General features: G+C 41.1%; 1 protein-coding gene across 2 annotated transcripts in view; it reads left to right on the top strand.

Moving 5' to 3' along the window:
* The window catches only part of fam174c (family with sequence similarity 174 member C), a 301306-nt gene that overhangs the window by 56462 nt on the left and 226352 nt on the right, over positions 1 to 18492 (top strand). Inside the window, exon 4 of one of the 2 annotated variants that reach the window (XM_060941664.1) lies at positions 9133 to 9211. The exons of the other annotated variant lie outside the window; for it this stretch is intronic. The gene's annotated coding sequence lies outside the window, so the exon portion shown is untranslated. Of the gene's footprint in view, positions 1 to 9132; positions 9212 to 18492 lie in introns of those variants that run through there. 2 annotated transcript variants of the gene reach the window in all.

The following is an 18492-nucleotide window of genomic DNA, read 5'->3' as shown; positions in this document are numbered from 1 at the left end:
AACCCCTCAGAGGTAGAAATAGGAGCACTGTCAGTATGGTGTGCAAATTCTGGCTCTGACAGTTCCTCAACCTCAGCTACATCACTCCAGTTCAAGTCTCAACCAGAAAGTTTTTTGGGTTTTTTTTAAAACCCTTCTCACACTGTTATTATTTCTGTACATATTTCCGAACAAACTTTGTTTGTTCTAGTAGCTAATACCTAGTAAACTACAGCCTTGACCAGGCAGCTACTAAGGATGAATCAAGATACATACAGTATGTTCATGTTCTTAAACACCGTCAGGTTAAAGTAAAACCCTCCTGTTTTTGCATCCTGTCCAACACATGATCCCAGCTCTGGACACAACCAGATTCCCTGTGAACCTTTCTGTCAAGCTTTCTAAAAAACAGACAAAAAAGCCCCCCCACAGATAGCGCACTTCCTGTTCATTGCAAATAATGTATTCATGTACGTTTACATCCTTGTTCAAGAGACTATAAAGATTATACTTGCTGGCGTTTGTGTGAGTCAAATGCATATTTCCTACCAGGTTCATTTTTTTTAAGAGAAAATGCCAATCTTGAACTGACTATATGAGATCTTACACCATATATGATGCATCCTAGTCTATGAAACCTGATTTAGTTCAGCGCTGGGGCGTTATATTATTACGCACTGTTTCACATCAGGGGTCGAGGATAGATACGAGAGGCTTTAGCACTAGGAAGGTTGACTGGATCAAAGAGTACACACACTCCTATGCTTTAGAGTTAAATAAGGGGAGGGGGAAGAGGATAATAAAAAGCAACTGAGGCGTTTTTTGTGGCAGTAAATCTTATGGAAATGAGATGGAGAGATTGGGACTTTGGAGAACAGAAGCTAGCCGCTCGTCCAATTCTTATATCTGTCTCTCATTCTTCCTCCATTCTCTCCTCGTCTTCTCTCCCTCTCCTCAGCGCTCCGCCGCTTTGCACACATGGTTGAACAAAGCTGGATTGTGGGAAAGCGTCTGGATGCCAGCTCGGTCACACGCAGCAGTCAAGCGGCAAGCATTCCACCCAAGTCATTTTTGGACAGAATTTTTTGCACCCACCTTTCCCCCCCCCCTCCCTTTTTTGCCTAATCCCTCGCTAGCCTTCCCTCCCCTCTGCACTTTTCCCATCTGGGCCCTTCCGTCCCGCCTGTCACAGCTCCCAAACTTCCCCCTTGTAAGGCTGACGGACAGTTCAGAGAAGAGAGGGGACGCAACCCTGCTCAATAGACCTTTTCAAGAAGGTGATTAAAGATTTCTCCTTTTTTGGAGCTCCTTTGACGCCCTCTTTTTTTAAGCATACGTCTCTCGTGGACAAAAGCTTCTAGTCTGTGTTTGGGAACATGCAGCCTCCTCTGGAGTGGAGGTTGGACTGTAGACTAGAAAAGGCAGGGGCTCGTGACCTTTTTCTTTCTTCTCAGCATTTGATTATGAATTAGTCCTGGCCTGTGCTGACTTTGTACATTTGACCTGGTGAAAAAGAGCCGAACTCTTTGTTTGCTCACTCAGTGGACCTTTTTAACCCCTTCAGTGTTTTGCATTCATTTATTTTCAGCCCGATCATCAAAAGGGACTCTTTTTTTTGCTTCCCATCCTGGATAGTAATCTATCAGAACGACACTGTGGTGATTTTCATGCATTTCTTTCAAGTCGATGCAAATTAACATGAATAAAAAATGTGAAAATTCCTGTAAAATTGAATGTGCGACTTCATCAAAAAATGTCCACATTTGTAATCAAAAAGAATTAAATCAACCAAAATAGATATGTTCTGTGAAGCTTGCATATGTAAGTTCGAATTGTTTCCTCCTAAATAATCATAGCTTTTGAAAAAAAAAAAGTCATTAAAGCAGACACACATGCATCTATCTCTGCACGCTGCGGCGACAAACCAATTCCAAGATCATGATGAAAATTAAATAAATGGGAGGAAAACAAATCTTTTTATGTCCCAAGCTTGTTTTTTTTTCTTTTTTCTGACTTTTTCTGTGAACTACTCGACCCAACGCTCTAAGATTCAATTTTGAAAGAAAAAAAACAAAACAAAAAAAACTTTCTACCTCATTACACTTCTTAATCTCCGTCCATGGTACTCACCTTTCTCTGGTGACTTTTGTAAAGTGCATATAAAGTATAAAGCAGATAACTGCTGGAAAGGAGGTCAGAAATTGAATGACTGCAATGTAATTTCCTCCAGACTGATGAAGCATGAGAGAGGAGGGATGCTGCAGGAAAACAGGCTGTTGAGCTTACCCCAAGGCGTCCGTGATGAGGCAAAGAGCGGCAACAAAATGGCGTTTTCGTTGCTTTATTTTAGTTTAATGAGGTGAATATTGCTTCTTGTGAGTAATGAATTGAAGACAGCATTCTGTTCTAAATGAATCGCCGTGCTTCTCTACTGCTCATTTCTTCCTCAGCTCACACCCTGCCGTTCTTCACATTGTGCCATTTCATAATCAGGGTGTCAAGGGGCAGGACATAATAGCACGCAGTTTCCTATTAGTCTCATGAAAAAGTCATTTTCGTTCTAGAGGGAACAAAGAAGGAAATGTGACATTTTTCATCTAGAGGTCTTTCCACGGTGACAAAAAATGGTAAAAAATAGACCATTCACTCTTATTTGCTGAGTCCCTAAATGGCTTTTATTCAGCAGGTGTAAAATAGAACTTCAAAGTTTTTGCTCTCACTAGAAGTTTGACACACTGGGAACTTTTTTGAGATGCCAGAGTTGATGATTGGCTTGGAAAGTCTTTAGAGGGTTTCTGTGGTTCGGTTCAGTGTGGGTTTCTTATGGTGTACTCCTGTGGAGAAGACCACACAGTGAGTCTGAAACACATCCCACACTTTCGGATTATTAAGGTACTTCTTGGAGTACAAACTTTCAAAGGAGAAAATCTGGATCAAGTCTCAAGCACCCAGCCTTTAACTCGAATCTCTAATTGCAGTGAAAATGGTAATCATATCCAGGTGCTATATTGTACAAAAAAGGCCCATAAATCTGGTTCAAGCAAAAGACACTACAGGTGAACAGGATCATTTTAAATAATAATAATCATCTCATCTCATTATCTCTAGCCGCTTTATCCTGTTCTACAGGGTCGCAGGCAAGCTGGAGCCTATCCCAGCTGACTACGGGCGAAAGGCGGGGTACACCCTGGACAAGTCGCCAGGTCATCACAGGGCTGACACATAGACACAGACAACCATTCACACTCACATTCACACCTACGGTCAATTTAGAGCCACCAGTTAACCTAACCTGCATGTCTTTGGACTGTGGGGGAAACTGGAGCACCCGGAGGAAACCCACGCGGACACGGGGAGAACATGCAAACTCCGCACAGAAAGGCCCTCGCCGGCCACGGGGCTCGAACTTGGACCTTCTTGCTGTGAGGCAACAGTGCTAACCACTACACCACCATGCCGCCCAATAATAATAATAATAATAATAATAATAATAAGTTAATTAGTACAATTTCTTGCCTTATTAATGTGTTTGAGATCAAACAGTAAATAGTAAATAATAAAAATAGAAGAAGAAGAAGGCTTTATTTTTGTCACATGCACACCCAAGCACAGAAAAATTCCTCCTCTGCATTTAACACATCTGAAGCAGTGAACACACACATGCACACACAAGTGAGCAATCAGCACACACACATACCCAGAGCAGTGGGCAGCTATGCTACAGCACCTAGGGAGCAGTTAGGAGTTAGGTGCCTCGCTCAAGGGCCCTTCAGCCATGATACAGATGCTGCCCCAAATACAGTAAATAGTAAATAATAAAAATACAGTAAATAGCCCTATTCCACAACTGTAGTAACCCATACTATATTATGTCAAGAACCGCTCAACTGAGTAAAGAGAAACGACATCCATCACTACTTTGAGACATGAAGTGACTTTTAATTAATAGAAATAAAGAAAACACATTGCATTAGAAGGTGTGTCCAAACTTTTGACTGTTACTGTATTTCAGGAAACAAGCTTTTTAGAGATATGAAATGCCATGACTGCGTCAAGAGGTGGAGCTTTAGATAATGCAGTGATTGCAAGTGGACAAAAACAATGAAATAAGTAGTTTTCTGTTTTTATATTTTATTGTTACAATTTATTAGAGAATGTGACCAAAACTGTCATGTCTTTATATATATATATATATATATATATATATATATATATATATATATATATATATCATGGCGGCACGATGGTGTAGTGGGTTCGAGTCCCATGGCCGATGAGGGCCTTTCTGTGCGGAGTTTGCATGTTCTCCCCGTGTCCCCGTGGGTTTCCTCTGGGTGCTCCGGTTTCCCCCACAGTCCAAAGACATGCAGGTTAGGTTAACTGGTGACTCTAAATTGACCGTAGGTGTGAATGTGAGTGTGAATGGTTGTCTGTGTCTATGTGTCAGCCCTGTGATGACCTGGTGACTTGTCCAGGGTGTACCCCGCCTTTCGCCCATAGTCAGCTGGGATAGGCTCCAGCTTGCCTGCGACCCTGTAGAACAGGATAAAGCGGCTAGAGATAATGAGATGAGATGAGATATATATCATATTATATAGTGTTTTAGTCAAGACCACCTAAGCCAAGACCAAGTCATGACCAAGACCAAAGTGTATCAAGACCAAGACTTTGAGGGATTGTAGCGAAAACATAACCTTCTCTAATAAAGTTGATGGAGGTAAAAATGTAAACAAAGTTAAAGCAAATATTAAGTGATATTTGATTAACTAAACCCACCTGCACTGTCTAATGTTTTTTCAGTCCACAGCTAAAAATAACTCCATGTACAGTAAATTAACAAAAAATGTAAATGACTAATACAGTTTGGAACCACAAACATTCATTAAAGTGTTGGTTCATACTGATCATTGTGAATTTTCAATTATGGTTGAATTCTCAAATCTGATTGGTCAGCAAGTGTTGATTAATTTTCTCTAATAGCAGTTCGGACTGTAGCGCACTCGCACTTGCTCTAATAATTTATTGTTTCTAAAGTAACAGCTAGTGTTGTAGTCAAGACCATCTAAACCAAGACCAAGTCATGACCAAGACTTTGAGGGGTTGAGATCAAGTCAAGACCAAGACAAAGGCAGGGTGAGACCAAGTCAAGACCAGGACCAGACCAGTGGGTGTGAGGGGAGTGGGGGATGGGTGAGAGCCGTTCACAGGAAGAACATTTTAAATGAGCAGTGAGTCACATGATTGGTTGCATTTGAAGCAGGATTTTTACATCCAATCACAGTAATGATGCTAACAAATAAATCAGACATTGCACAGGCAATTTAGAGAAATCCACGCAGTTGTGGTCTTGAGACCGGGCTTGAAATAAAATCCAGAGTCCTCGATATCTGAGACCGAGACAAGACCAAGTAAAAATATGGCCAATTTTGAGACAAGACCAAGACCTTCAAAAAGTGGCCTTGAGACTGGGCTCAAGTACTACAACACTAGAGGAAATATGCTTTCAAAATAATGAAATTAAACATCTTACCAAGCATTTGTTTTTACTTTTTGTGAAACAGAAATGCTATCAGGAGCAGTAAACAGTAATAAACTAAACGAAGTGTGACAACACTGCTTTTTAAAATAATTAATAGTCTTTGGTACAAAAATGTTGGACAGTTTTATAAAGAAATGAGCTGTAAGATTTATGAGCATCTTGCAGAACCAGCCACTGTTCTTCTGTAGACTTTGACTGTCACAATTCCTTCTTATTTTTTTTGCAGCAAAAACCAGCAGTTGTCTGAAAATTGATCACTTGCATAATATGCTGCTTTCTTTATGGGCATACAAATATTTTTCAGTAACACTTCTTTTTTTTTTACTGGCTCAGTAATACACAAGTCTTAAAATAAACAGCTATAACAGGACTTGTGAAAAAACAACCCTTTTGCATGGTGCTGTATATACAACATGTTACAGAGATCTAAAACACACTCACACATTCACATTACCTGGGCTTAAAGAAATTAAGGCTATTAAAACAGAGGCTATTAATACAATATAAAATATAAAGGGGGATGAAAAAGAATTAGCATACACTCGGCACAATAATGGTACAGGTAATTAGTTGACAGATGTACACTCAACAAAATAATGCATGAAAGTAAAGTGTAAAGTGATTAAGTGGCAAATAAGGTGTTCAATGTTAATTAAATGCGTTTTGATTTAATTTGACACTAGGTGCAATGTAAGAGTTCACCAGAGTTAATTCTACACTGTAAATAATTCATTCAGCATGAGTTAATTTGATATAGATTTTGTGTCATGAATTATTTGCTTACCAAGTTAATCAATAAGCAAGGTAATAACAGTATAATAACAGGCATAATTAGCAGTGTAATAACAATGTAATAACATTTATACTAACAGGAGTAATAATGCAATAACAGGCATAGTAACAACGTGATAATGTAATAACAGGTGTGATAAGCTGTATAATAAGTGTAATAATGCGTGTAATAAGTGGTGTAATAGCAGGTGTAATAACATGTAACAACAATGTAATAACAGTTGAAATAAGCAGTGTAATAACAATATAATATGATAGGTTTTGATCTGTCAAACTCTGCCACCTAAGAGATTCTGCCTCACAGCTCCGGGAACAAACAGTCACTGCCACAGATACAGCTGTTCAGAGATGTCTCTCAATTTATTGTAGGACAAACATGAGTATATATTCACATTCAAGAGTGCGTTGTAGCTATGTGATTGGCTGATGATGATGATGATGATGATGATGATGATGATTTAAGAAGCTGAGTTGTCTGTGTGTGACAGAGTAACATCAGTAGGTGATGAAGCACTACATCACTGGTCAGAAAAACCTCATGGAAACAGAGATCAGATGTGCAAACAAAGATAAATCTCAAGGATTTAACTAGCCAAAACAAGTAGCAATCAGGACAGCTTGTACCAATTTCAAGAACAAGTAGCAATCAGGACAGCCTGTACCAGTTCCAAGCATGCCAAACAGATATCTCTATCACATTAACAAGTGAAATAAGTGGTGTAATAAAAAAGCATAATAATTGGTGTAATACCAGTGTAATAACAGGTGTAATAACAGGTGTAATAGAAACCCTATATTTCACTGAAAATAGTACAAAGTAGGGCTGTCAAAATGAACGCGTTAACACAAGATGATTAATTTCAGGAATTAACAGCGATAATTATTTTAACGTATTAATGCATTCCCGCCCAATTTTACCCACAATTCAACCCCTGCCACGTTCATGGATGGAGAAGGCGCATGTGCAGCTACCGAAGATGAAGAAAGAGTCTGCGCATGCGCACTGCAGCCAGCCGGTGACACCACAATTCAACCCCTGCCGCATTCAGTCATTATCGCATAAACAGCATGGCTGACATGAGCGACATGGAGGAGTCCAAAGAACCCGCTGGCCCTCTGGATGGACAGTTCGAGTATAAAAAGAACAAAGATGGAACAGTAAACAAACATGTTGTGGTTTGCTCACACTGCAGGAAGGACTTTTCCTTTCACCGAAGCACCTCAAGCCTTAAGTATCATATTAACGCCAAGCATTCATTTGTTGGGGCTTCAACTTCAGGTGTTCCGCCTGGCATGCGTCAGACCACCCTTACCGAATGCAGGGCATTAAGTAAGACAACATCTGAGAAGCTGACCGACACAATTGCCAGATGGATAGCCAAGGACTGTAGACCGATTAATATTGTCGAGGACACGGGCCTCGCAGAAGTTTTGAAAGTGGCAACTTTCGACACATTCTACAAGCCACCGTCGAGAGGCACAGTGATTACTAAAATCAACAAACTCTATGATGCTAAAAAGAAAACGAAGGAAGAGGATTTGGCTTCAGCGGAATATGTTGCTTTGACAGGAGACCACTGGACCTCCGTGAGTAACAACAATTATCTGGGTGTGACGGCGCACCACATCACTAAAAACTGGGAACTTAGGTCATTTGCTTTAACCGTCATGAAAACAGAAGAGTGTCACTTTGCAGAGGCGTGCGCTCAACAGTTTCAAACAGTGGCACACAAGTAGCCTGGCAAGCCAGACTAAATGTGAATATTTAGTCTGGCCTCGATCCGTAGACATTTCCAAAGCAGGTAGGAGGAACAAACCGCTGTCTTTCAAACTGTCTCTGTGCGTATAGGCCAACGCTCTGACCAATCAGCGCAACAGTGACTGTGACGTAGTCAGAGCGACAGAAAGCAGTGGGGGAGACCTTGAAATTAAATAATTTTTCAAAATGAGTATTAATTAATAAACAGGTTCTAGATATTAAGAAGTTTGGAGATAATGACCACAAGTTTGGAGTCTGTACCACATACACATTTTTTCCCAAGTGTTTTTCAAGGGTTTGCTTAAACTGTTTTTGAGAGTTTTTATTTAGTGGTGTTTGGTGAAATAATTTCCCTTAAATTTAAAATAACGGGAAAATAAGAAACAATCAAAAAGTAATGTTTCAAAGCTGTTTATTAATTCTTCGTACTGCACAAACTAGCCCCATCCTTTTGGCTACGAGCGGAGCCAGCTGGTAGATCAGACTTTTGCCATAGCCGGTCGGCAAAACAGCGAAAACGTCCTTCTTGAAAAGGAATGAGCGGAGAGCCTCTTCCTGCTCATGTTTCAACGAAAACTCCAAGTCTAATTCTTCTAAAACTGATTCCAAAGCGGAGTCAAACGCGCGCTGTTCACTGGCCGTAGCCATCTTTCCTGCTGTGCTTTCTCCAGCGTCGCGCAGCTTTGTCGTCACTCCTGCAAAAGCCCGCCCAAAGAATCCAAACAAAAACCTTGCGTTGTGATTGGCGGGCACGATTTGATGCCCGGGGTGTTTTTGTTTATATGGTGCAAGGCTAGACCCATTGGCTAGGCAAAAAATATTTTTGGCCGCTAGGCGGTTGGGTCTAGTTTACTAGGCTAGCACACAAGTGGAAAATTGAAGGAAAAATCTCAACTATAGGAACGGACAGTGCACGCAATATGACAGCTGCGGCTAAACTACTGCCATATGAGCACATGCCCTGCATCGCTCACATGCTACAGAGAAGCATCAATGTGAGCTTCTCCGATAGTGGATTTGCGACTGTATTAGCCAAGTGTCACAAAATTGTCGGCCATTTCAGATACAGCGCGGCAAACACCATGGAGTTTCAAGCACAGCAAGCGGCCCTGGGACAGAAGCAGGAGCCACTGATCCAAGACGTTTCAACACGGTGGAACTCTACACTGGAAATGATCAAGCGCCTGAACCGCAATCAAGCAGCAATACAAGAAACCCTTGACCATCAACGCTACAAACTGGTTATGCTGACACCATCAGAATGGGACAAACTGCAGAGACTAAGCACTCTTCTAGAGCCCTGCAGGTAAGGAATGCATATATAATGTGCATATTAAAAAATTAAATTTAACTGATCAAGCTCAAATTATAATGTTTAACAGATTTGCCAGCATACCAACTGGTGTTCAAATAACTTATGTGTGTGTGTGTGTGTGTGTGTGTGTGTGTGTGTGTGTGTTATTCTACTGCAGGTATGTAACTGAGATTCTGGGTGGAGAGGCCTATATCTCCTGCTCAGTAGTACTGCCTGTTGTCTGCCACCTGCATCAAGTGATGAAAGTCTCTGAAGAAGATCCTGCATATGTGGTGAGATTTAAGACAATCTTCATGGAAGATCTAGCCTCCTGCCAAGAAAATACTAATAATACATGGCTCAAGCTTGCAACGGCGTTGGATCCACATTTCAAAGACTTGAAGAGTCTGCCCAAGAGTGAAAGAGAAGAGGTGTGGACCTCACTTGGAGGGATGCTTTATGAACAATCACCCAGAAGGTCTCTGCAGACTTCTCAAGTTGGACCACCAAGGAAGAAAATTCATCTTCTACAGATGGGCTCAGATTCAGAGTCAGATGAAGAGGTGCAACCTGACAGAGACATACACAGGTACAGAGCAGAGCCAAGCATACTGTTCAAAAGTTTGGGGTCACTTTGAAATGTCCTTATTTTTGAAAGAAAAGCACTGTTCTTTTCAATGAAGATCACTTTAAACTAATCAGAAATCCACTCTATACATTGCTAATGTGGTAAATGACTATTCTAGCTGCAAATGTCTGGTTTTCGGTGCAATATCTCCATAGGTGTATAGAGGCCCATTTCCAGCAACTCTCACTCCAGTGTTCTAATGGTACAATGTGTTTGCTCATTGCCTCAGAAGGCTAATGGATGATTAGAAAACCCTTGTACAATCATGTTAGCACAGCTGAAAACAGTTGAGCTCTTTAGAGAAGCTATAAAACTGACCTTCCTTTGAGCAGATTGAGTTTCTGGAGCATCACATTTGTGGGGTCGATTAAATGCTCAAAATGGCCAGAAAAATGTCTTGACTATATTTTCTATTCATTTTATAACTTATGGTGGTAAATAAAAGTGTGACTTTTCATGGAAAACACAAAATTGTCTGGGTGACCCCAAACTTTTGAACAGTAGTGTAAGTATGGAGGACTGCCCCATACAGTGGTGGGCTGCTCATTCAGGAGCCCATGACAAGCTGGCCCTGCTTGCCCGCAAATATCTAACGACTCCCGCATCCACGGTTCCATGTGAACGACTCTTCTCAGTTGCAGGTCATATTGTTCAGAAGAAACGGTCAGCTTTACATTCAGAAAATGTTAACCAGTTAGTTTTTCTTAGCAACTGGCTAAAAGATGAATAAGTAAAAGGTAAAAGGGCCACATGTAATCATGTGAAAGTGGAGCTGTTTGTGCAAAAAGAAAAGTTCCATTCACCTATCCTGTATTTACAAAGAAAAAGAGCAATCAATAAGTTGCCAAAATTGTTCAGAATTAAATTGATCTTTTGTTATTAAAAAAAAGAAATGTTATATCCGCTTCTTGTCATTTATCTTTCTGTTCTAACAACAATACACAGAAAATGTGAATTTTTCAGCCATATTTAGGAATGGGATTAATCAAAATTAATTCACAGCAACCCTGTGATTAATTAGATTAAAAATTTTAATCATTTGACAGCCCTAGTACAAAGACAACATGTCAAAGACAACATATTGAAACTATGATTTTTTTTTTTTTTGCAAAATATATGCTCATTTTTAATTTAGTGCCAGCAACATAATTCAAAAACAAAAGACTGGAAAAGTTGTGTAATATTTAAAAAGCTAATTAGGTTCATTGGCAACAGGTCAGTAACATGATTGGGTCTAAAAAAAAGTATCCCAGAGAGGCGGAGTCTCTCAGAAGTAAAGACGGGGAGGGGTTCACTGCTCTGTGAAAGACTGCGTGAGCAAAGAGTGCAACAATTTAAGAATAACGTTCCTCAATGTAAAATTGTAAAGAATTTGGGGATCACATCATCTATGGTACATAATATCCTTCAAAGATTCAGAGAATCTGGAGAAATCTCTGTATGCAAGGAACAAGGCTAAAACCCAACATTGAATGCTCCATGATTTTCAGGCCCTCAGGGGACACTGCATTAAAAGCAGACACGATTCTGTCATGGAAATCATTGTATGGGTCAGAAACACTTCTGAAAACCATTGTCTGTGAAAACAGTTAATTACTGCATCCACAAATGGAAGTTAAGACCATATAAATCAATATCAAACAGACAAAGGAGGACACAGGAGACAAGAGAGAGTGGGAGAAAGAGAGAAGGACAGAGAACAGACAGAGGAAGAGACACCGAGAGACAGATGGTGACAGAGAGGGGCAGATAAAGAGAGATGGACAGATAGCTTCATTCAAGTGTATGTACTGTAGATATGAAAGAAAAGCAAGCAGGATGGTCTCAGCATGTGCATGAGAGACTGTCAGTGACACTCATTACCTTTAGTGTTCTTGCTGATGATGGTGATCTTCACGTATAGACCCCTTGTGTGTGACATCACGCATCACGTGATATTTTCTCCTGGGGGACAACCAGACACCATCTTTCCTGTAAGCAAGCCTTAATCTGTCTTAAATTTGGTTCATTTTAGTGCTGTTTTTAGTTGTTCCGATCGTTCAAATAGAGAAAAAGATAAAAGGTATTCTCATCTCCCTGAAACTTTGTCTTGAATTTCTGATTGTGGCTTAGGAACTTGACTTGGGTATTTCTTTAGAAAGGAAATATCTCCGATCCAGGAATAGGAGTATTTTTTTTTTCAGAGCAGGAGGAAGAACCCAGTATGCCTTTTTATCTGTAACTGTCAGTGAATCCCTTCATTTCACTCCGGCTCCGAGCCCACAACAACAATGCGATGTGAGAACAGCTCTTTCCAAGACCTGCCATACAGTCCCAGTGTGTGGCCACGATCTTGCCATTTTTTCACTGACAATCCACAGAGTTAAAGGTTTTTTGGTCATTCTTTGCGAGTGATTAACCTGGAATAGAATATAGGTTGTATTCAGTCACATGACTTTTGCTTGCGAGTTTACTTCCAGTGAATGAAGTAGTGGTCAGACAAACTGATTTAGCCAATGGCATGTAGAGTTAGTGAAGCCATCTACAACTATTTTCGCAGTTTAGAGGCCAATGCATGGTCAAGATACCTTCAGAAAATTGCTCTTTCGAGCAAGGGAGTAACTTTGATTTTGGCATTGGTGGGGACACAAAAGTGATCCAAGGCAGAGCTTCCGAAAGGTGTTTTTTTTTTCCTTAGCAATCATAATTTCATGTCATCCAGATTTTATAGGTTAACGAGGGCAGCCGTGGCCTAATGGTTAGGGAGTTGGTCTTTGGGTCCCAGGGTTGCAGGTTCAAATCCCACCCTTACCTCTCCCTACATCTCCATCCATGGCTGAAGTGCCCTTGAGCAAGGCACCTAACCCAACATTGCTCCAGGGACTGTAACCAATACCCTGTACCAAAATAGTAACAGTAAGTCGCTTTGGATAAAAGCGTCAGCTGTAATGTCATGTAATGAGAGTCAAGGAGGCAACTTCAGAGTTCTCAGCTTTACTCATGCATGATGTTAAGGGCTGCAAAAGTGCAACATACTGTCAATTAACATATATCAAGAACATTGAAACACATAACTACAACATGTAAGTACACATAAATGAAATGTAAATGTGTTGGTTACTGATACTCAAACATAAACACATGCCTATGCCTGTCTGTAACAGAGACAGACTGCTGGCAGATTTCTGTCAGGTCAATATTCCTTTTCTCTGCAGCTATGCAGTAGCCTAGCTCTGATGCGTTCTGTCATGTTGCTAAACCTGCCTAAGGAGCCGCAGCAATGATTTTATGAAGGGTTTCCATTCATCAAAAGGATTTTGTTGAGTTTTTAAAGCTCGACGGAAACCCTGCACTTACATTCTTGACTTTGAAGAAGAATGAACGAATGTCTCGTTTCTTGGGAGGGGGGCTGTCATCCATGATACTCAAGTCAGCATGCGAGTCGTAGGGCAAGCAGGCATGGACATCGAAGTCCAGCTCAATTTGTAGGCTGACGGAGAGTGGGGGGTGCGTGGGGTAGGTCAGGTGTGTACGTGTGAGATACGGGGGGTTGATGGGCGGGTAGTCACGGCTGCCGTGGGAAGTGTGCTGCTTTTACAGCAGATGGAGTGACAGCTGAGATAGCCAACCATGTAAGTTAACGAGAAACAGGTAGCTAATCAGAGAATGATATCTACGTTAGAGGGGGGATTATGAGTAGTGTCATACATTTAACCCTTTGTGTGCCATATAATCATTGCTCAGGTTAGGACATCGGTTTTATTGATCGTGATTACACAGTAACGGCTGAATATTGGTAGGGACATGTCCCTAGCGTCCCTACCCAAAATTATGCCCTAGCTTTCGAGCAACTTAGATAGATCCTTACATGTTAGTAAAGGACTTTACCTATGAGTTCGAATGAATGAAATGAATGAATGAAGGAAGCCTTTATTGTCACATAGTCACAAGTACTGTGAAAATGATCCATCTGTTGAGTTCCCCGACATCTCAAACTACCTGGTACTGCAGACATCGTTCTACACAGACAAACAGATGAAAAACTGGAAGAACATGGAGGAGTGCAACTTTTTATACGTGGCTGGGTTAAAGATCTGTGGATCAGGATACTACATGATAAATCCTGTATCGTTTTTGCCCGTGTACATAGGCATTTTGGGGCTTTTTATGTGCGTCTTTGCAGTGGTTGCTAGGACACTACAAGTTTTAGTATTGGGTGTAAACAAACCACAGCTGCTCGAATCCTCCCTGCTCTTCTCTTCCAGCAAACGATAAGGTTTTTCAAAAAATTATTATTATTATTAAAACAGAGAAAATGAATGAGAAGGTACATTCCAACATCTATGTAGGTAACGCTAGGCCACAAATCTACATCGTCACTCTAATCGTTTTGACGAATTTTGTACGGATCATAACCACTAATAAAATCTATTTTCCGCTTATATCTATCCATTGCTTCTTTCTGACTTAGATTATCCAAGCAATCTGGCCATGAAGCTTTTTTAGCTGTAGCTTTCTTTGAACTACAGATATCTGACATTTTCAATATCACTTGTCTTCCATATGTAAACAAAGTTCACTTGTCCCCCAGGATAAGTGTAGTAACGGTTGCTAACATAAGTGTGACATCAGTGCAAGGGGTCGTTGTCTCTGCTGTAGATTCCAAACAGCACGCTGCCCAGTTTAGGAGGGAGATGGAATGTGGAAGTCATATACACTTCCTTCATTTTCCCCAAACCTTCCACCAAATCCTCTACCGCTACCACCATCTGAGCAGCGCCACTCAGCACCAAGGCATCAATCATTGCAGCCAAGGGGTGGAGGCACTGAAAAAAGTGACTTTTTGGTGCAGTAAACTCTATTAGAGTAACTGTCATAATTTCTACCCTGCATTTTTAAGATTCAGTAAGAACTAGAGTTTCTAAAGTAAAATTAAACATTTTATTAACGTAATACATGAATTATGGGGGAAGAGTAAGTTTTACTTAGGTTTCCTCATAATAGTTGTATGTATGGGCGGCATGGTGGTGTAGTGGTTAGCGCTGTCACCTCACAGTAAGAAGGTCCGGGTTCGAGCCCCGTGGCCGGCGAGGGCCTTTCTGTGCGGAGTTTGCATGTTCTCCCCGTGTCCGCGTGGGTTTCCTCCGGGTGCTCCGGTTTCCCCCAAAGACATGCAGGTTAGGTTAACTGGTGACTCTAAATTGACCGTAGGTGTGAATGTGAGTGTGAATGGTTGTCTGTGTCTATGTGTCAGCCCTGTGATGACCTGGCGACTTGTCCAGGGTGTACCCCGCCTTTCGCCCGTAGTCAGCTGGGATAGGCTTCAGCTTGCCTGCGACCCTGTAGAACAGGATAAAGTGGCTACAGATAGTCAGATGAGACGTGTTGTATGTACATAAACCTAGAAATACTACATAAACTTTACTCTGAAAGTGTAGCATTTTGAAACGCATGCACGACGCATGCGCACAGTACAACAGGACTGGCTCTGCTCCGGACATTACAGGATCACAGAGCAAGGTGTAATACGTACGACAGTCATTTCGCAGGTAAGTTATTACCGTTCTGTTTTAAATTTGTGATAATATATAAGTCTGCATGTAGTTTGATGCAAGATATGTCACTGTTCATAAGTTAATTTAAAGTTAGCATAATGCCACATTGGTCCGTGCTAGCCTGTAAGTGTGTGTGTGTGTGTGTGTGTGTGTGTGTGTGTGTGTGTGTGTGTGTGTGTGTGTGTGTGTGTGAGGGGAGGGGGGGGCTGCAGTTTTTCCCTCTTTTATATACAGTACAGTCTATGGTTTTTCCCGATAAAAATAACTAAAGTTAGGATATTAAAAAATCACCAACATAACGGTACTATAACGTTTATCAACTGACATCAACATAGTAGAACATTGTTTTTTTTCTCTGTAAAACTTTTGGTGGCGACAGTGAAGTAACGTTCCGTTAGTGAATGAACGCTGTGCATTGAGAATGAGGGGGAGGGGCTGATGAATGGGAGAAACGCCCCAGAATAGGTTTTTAAAACACACGTTTACTGACAGAAGCACCAGAGATCTTTGAGAGCACCAGCTTGCGAATACAAAGAGACTTCGCTGGCAGTTTTCTTTTTTTGACAAGAAGCTAGTTAGCACGGCTAGTAGCATGGCTGTGCCGTGCAGTGTGAAGCCCACAGCAATTTCGTGATGTGCGGACCGATACTTTCGATACCAAATGTGTCCGTTTTAGTATCGATACTCATAATAAATTGTCTATATTTTCACCAGTCTGACTCTAAATTGACCGTAGGTGTGAATGTGAGTGTGAATGGTTGTCTGTGTCTATGTGTCAGCCCTGTGATGACCTGGCGACTTGTCCAGGGTGTACCCCATCTTTCGCCCGTAGTCAGCTGGGATAGGCTCCAGCTTGCCTGCGACCCTGTAGAACAGGATAAAGCGGCTAGAGATAATGAGATGAGATGAGATTACTTAGATGTAATTAAGTAAATGTTACTTAATATCTTCACACCTGTTATGTTTTATGGTACAGTGGAGCAAAAAAGTATTTAGTCAGCTACCAATTGTGCAAGTTCTCCCACTTAAAAAAATGAGAGAGGCCTGTAATTTTCATCATAGGTACACCTCAACTATGAGAGACAGAATGGGGGGAAAGAATCCAGGAAATCACATTGTAGGATTTTTAATGAATTAATTGGTAAATTCCTCGGTAAAATAAGTATTTGGTCACCTACAAACAAGCAAGATTTCTGGCTCTCACAGACCTGTAACTTCTTCTTTAAGAGGCTCCTCTGTCCTCCACTCGTTACCTGTATTAATGGCACCTGTTTGAACTCGTTATCAGTATAAAAGACACCTGTCCACAACCTCAAACAGTCACACTCCAAACTCCACTATGGCCAAGACCAAAGAGCTGTCAAAGGACACCAGAAACAAAATTGTAGACCTGCACCAGGCTGGGAAGACTGAATCTGCAATAGGTAAGCAGCTTGGTGTGAAGAAATCAACTGTGGGAGCAATTATTAGAAAATGGAAGACATACAAGACCACTGATAATCTCCCTCGATCTGGGGCTCCATGCAAGATCTCACCCCGTGGGGTCAAAATGATCACAAGAACGGTGAGCAAAAATCCCAGAACCACACGAGGAGACCTAGTGAATGACCTGCAGAGAGCTGGGACCAAAGTAACAAAGGCTACCATCAGTAACACACTACGCCGCCAGGGACTCAAATCCTGCAGTGCCAGACGTGTCCCCCTGCTTAAGCCAGTACATGTCCAGGCCCGTCTGAAGTTTGCTAGAGAGCATTTGGATGATCCAGAAGAGGATTGGGAGAATGTCATATGGTCAGATGAAACCAAAATAGAACTTTTTGGTAAAAACTCAACTTGTCGTGTTTGGAGGAGAAAGAATGCTGAGTTGCATCCAAAGAACACCATACCTACTGTGAAGCATGGGGGTGGAAACATCATGCTTTGGGGCTGTTTTTCTGCAAAGGGACCAGGACGACTGATCCGTGTAAAGGAAAGAATGAATGGGGCCATGTATCATGAGATTTTGAGTGAAAACCTCCTTCCATCAGCAAGGGCATTGAAGATGAAACGTGGCTGGGTCTTTCAGCATGACAATGATCCCAAACACACCGCCCAGGCAACGAAGGAGTGGCTTTGTAAGAAGCATTTCAAGGTCCTGGAGTGGCCTAGCCAGTCTCCAGATCTCAACCCCATAGAAAATCTTTGGAGGGAGTTGAAAGTCCGTGTTGCCCAGCGACAGCCCCAAAACATCACTGCTCTAGAGGAGATCTGCATGGAGGAATGGGCCAAAATACCAGCAACAGTGTGTGAAAACCTTGTGAAGACTTACAGAAAATGTTTGACCTCTGTCATTGCCAACAAATGGTATATAACAAAGTATCGAGATGAACTTTTGTTATTGACCAAATACTTATTTTCCACCATAATTTGCAAATAAATTCTTTAAAAATCAGACAATGTGATTTCCTGGATTTTTTTTTCTCGTTTTGTCTCTCATAGTTGAAGTGTACCTATGATGAAAATTACAGGCCTCTCTCATCTTTTTAAGTGGGAGAACTTGCACAATTGGTGACTGACTAAATACTTTTTTGCCCCACTGTAAGTAAAATTTACTTAATACTGGCAAGTGAGTGTTACTTGATACTGCAGCATTAAATTTTACTTAAATCATTTGCGTGCAAATACTTACAATATATTTTTTAAGTAAATCTTATGAGTTATTTTTTTTCAGTGGGGGAACAACGTCAGTACAGTTACACAGTAATCTTCACAGCATTTATACTGTAATTTTGTAACTATACTTCAGGACAACAATAGCATCCTGTACAGTATTTACTGCTTTACTAGTCCAGATTTCTTATGAATATAACCTTGCTAGAAAATGGCAAGCGAAAAAAGAAGCTCTGGGTTGTTGTTGTTGGTTTTTTTGTCTTTTGAATCTAACAGTAAAAACGTGATCTGTAACAGCCGCTAACTTTTCTGAGGAAT

This window comes from Neoarius graeffei, chromosome 15, assembly GCF_027579695.1.
Source record: "Neoarius graeffei isolate fNeoGra1 chromosome 15, fNeoGra1.pri, whole genome shotgun sequence".
NCBI lineage: Eukaryota > Metazoa > Chordata > Actinopteri > Siluriformes > Ariidae > Neoarius > Neoarius graeffei.
Note: the sequence above shows the minus strand (reverse complement) of the source record. Positions and strands in the feature narration are given on the sequence as shown.